Genomic DNA, 3,617 nt, shown 5'->3' on the forward strand with positions numbered 1-3,617 from the left:
TTTCTTGGCAGACGCCCTTATCAAGGGCGACTTACAACATAACTGCAAAAATACAGTGAAGTACAATCAATCAATCAATCCATTTTTATTTGTATAGCGCCCTTCGCAGGGTAGCCACAGAGTGCTTTACAGACTGGTAAACATACAACAAACATACAGCAAAATAAAAAACATAAATACAATAAAATCAAATATAGACCTGTAAACATTTTACATGATCTAGAATAAAGTGAGTGAACATTTAAGTAAATAAAGCATTTAGGAACGGAGGAGAGAAAAACAAGAAAACTCCTAAGGATGGCATGTAGGAGAAAATGAATCTCTGGGGGTCCACGGCCTAGGGCCTAGGCCTAATGGTTGCCTCCCCTCCAGGCAGTATACTTATTACAGCAGCAAGGAGATCAGAAAGTTCTTTATCGGTGCTGCTGGCTGTGGTCTTCCCTGTGGAGGAGGCCTCTCGCTGGCCATCGGGGGTGGAGGGTTTGGACCATCAACAGGCTTTGGGTTGCGATGGCTCATCAAACCTTGGGTGTGGATGCCCCGTTGACCCTCCATTGTGAGGTGCTTCTGGGATGGGTTGTGCCTCATCAGACGGGTAGGGAGGTGCCAGTCCCTTTAGTGCTTTAAATGTTAATAAGAGCACTTTAAAGTCTATCCTGTAGTGCACGGGCAGCCAGTGAAGAGAAGCCAATACTGGAGTGATGTGTTCATGTTTTTATGTTTTTGTTAGGATTCTTGCAGCAGCATTTTGGACTGAAGTGCACAAATAGCTCTGTTTGTGCTGCCTGACAGAATGGCATTACAGTAGTCCAATCTAGATGTAACAAATGCGTGTATCAATTTCTCAGTGTCCTGTAACGAGAGGAATTGTTTTAGTCTAGCAATGTTTCTAAGCTGGAGGAAGGAAGATCTCGACACATTCTGAATGTGTGATTCAAAAGATAGATTATGATCACAGATGACACCCAGGTTTCATGCCATCCCCTTAGGGGAGAAATTAAAGTTATCATTACTCAGTTTTGTTAGTGAATGATGAACAGTTCGATTTTTGTCTCCTAAAATTATGACTTCTGTTTTGTCAGAATTAAGCATAAGAATTTTTTTTCTCATCCATGTTTTAATCTCAGACAGACAGCAGATTCGTTTTTCTAGGTCTATGGTGTTGTTAGGATTTACTGACAGATATAATTGTGTGTCGTCTGCGTAACTGTGAAAGTTAATATTATGTCGTCGAATGATATCACCTAAAGGGAGCATGTACAATGAAAAAAGTATAGGTCCGAGGACTGAGCCCTGTGGGACTCCGTACTTAACCTCAGTTAAATTTGAGTGGTTCTCGTTAATCTGTGCATATTGGAGTCTGTTTGACAGATATGATTTAAACCATGAAAGCACATTGCGAGATAGGCCAATACGGTTTTCTAAGCGGTGTATCAAGATTTTGTGGTCGATTGTGTCAAAAGCCGCACTTAAGTCTAATAAAATAATAACACTGGTGTGCCCTACATTGGAGGACTGAAACACGTCATTCAATACTTTTAACAGGGCCGTTTCTGTACTAAGGCCGGAACGGAAGCCTGATTGAAATTCTTCATAAAGATGATTATCGGTTAAAAAAGCTTGCAGTTGGTTTTCAACTACTTTCTCTAGAACCTTAGAAAGGAAGGGAAGGTTTGAGATAGGTCGATAGTGTTTAAGTTGGTTAGGGTCGACACTGGGTTTCTTAAGAAGTGGTTTAATTACAGCTATTTTAAATGATTCAGGAACAGATCCTGAGAATAAAGAGACATTGATAATATTGTGTATTCTGTGAATAATTCATGGCAGAGATTGTTTTAGCAGTTTAGTGCGTATAGGGTCTAGTGCGCAGGTTGTTGTTTTCATTTCCTGTTCTATCTGTTTTCTAATGCTGTTAACTTTGCTATTGAAATGATCCATGAAGTCACTACAGGTGAAATTGGGGGGGATGACCTCTGAAGGCTTTACCTTCTGGTTAGTAAGTGTCGCTATTGTATTAGAAAGAAAACGCGGGTTATTCTTATGCGTCTCTATTAAATTGGAGTAGTAGGCAGACCTAGCAGAGGACAGGGCCTGCTTGTATCTTATTATACTGTCATTCCATGCCATGTGAAGACCTCTAGTTTTGATTCTCTCCATTTACGCTCACATCTACGGCATTCTGTTTTAAGTGAGCGAGTGTGTTCGTCAAACCACGGTGAGTGTTTTGTTGGTTTTTATTTGTCGTGTCCTTAATGGGGCTACTAAAGCAGTGCTTAGCGTATTGTTGAAATTATTTAATAATTCATCTGCAGATCCTTCTTTTGATAAAGCTAGCATTTGGCAACAGGGTAGTGAATTTATGAATAGCAGTGGGATTTAGGCAACGAGTTTCTATGTTCCTTTCCGTGTGTCTAATTCTACTCCTCCTACAAGGCAATCAATCATTACAAATTAAATTTAGCTAAAACAGCAATTCAAAATAATACATTTTACAATTTTCAATTTACAATTTACACAAGTACAGTAAGTGACATCCTACATCCTTGACAGTGAAAGCTAAGTGCTGTCAAGATGTAGGGTCACAGTCAAGGGCTACGGGAAAGGGAGCAAGGAGGAAAACAATCAAGAACGCGAGAAGCATAATACAACTGTGAAGTGCTATCTAGCAGGGATAGAGGACTAATATTACAAGTGCTGTCGGAAGAGATGCGTCTTGAGTAAGTGCCGGAATGAGGTCAAGGACTCTGCTGTTTTGACTTCGGTGGGCAGGTCGTTCCACCATTTAGGTGCCAGGGATGAGAAGGAGCGGTTCTGGAGGAGGCAGAGTTGGTCTATACAACTGGGTATTTTACTGGAGCAATCTAAGTGAAGTACCTTGCTCAAGGGTACAACAGCACTGCCCCACCTGGGATTTGAACCCATAACCCACAATATGAGTCCAGAGCCCTAAGCACTACTCCACAGTGTTGCATTAATCACAGACTGTACCAAGGCTCCATGTGATTCTTTATTGCACTTATACTGTTATTATTGTTTATTTGATTTAATTTTAATTATTCACTGATTGAGTCGTGTTCTCAAATTGTTTGTTTTCATTGATTGTATTCACTGATTGATTGACTTTAATTGATATTCACTATTATTGAACAGGCAGAAGCTTTGATCCCCGATGCGGCGCACCTGTATCACTGAGCAGCGGCCGCCTTCCCTCATGGCCACTACACCTGTGGACACTCAGCTGGAGATAAAGGCTGCCCTGCCAGAACAAAGGGGCACGGCGGAGCACCAGCAGGGACAGTGACTGCGGGACGGGTTACAGAGGAGAGGATATCGGCTGTGAGGGTGCCAGCCGGTAGGCACTAACTCCTCGCAGGGTCGGAGCGGGTCCCTGCAGATCGGGAGCTGCCTGGAGAAACATTAGCCGCTGGACACAGTGACTCGACAGCGACAAGAGGATCTAAGGGACTATTACTGGCCAGAGACATTGACTTGGCTTCTACAAGACTGTATTCCTGGACTTGCCTTCTTGGCTCTGCGGTTTCCAGCTTCTCGGCGATAGACGGCACTTTGGGGCTCCGGACCAGCAGCCGGAGGGAGAAGCACATAGCGGACGGGTG

This window comes from Amia ocellicauda, chromosome 10 (assembly GCF_036373705.1).
Source record: "Amia ocellicauda isolate fAmiCal2 chromosome 10, fAmiCal2.hap1, whole genome shotgun sequence".
NCBI classification, from domain to species: Eukaryota; Metazoa; Chordata; class Actinopteri; order Amiiformes; family Amiidae; genus Amia; species Amia ocellicauda.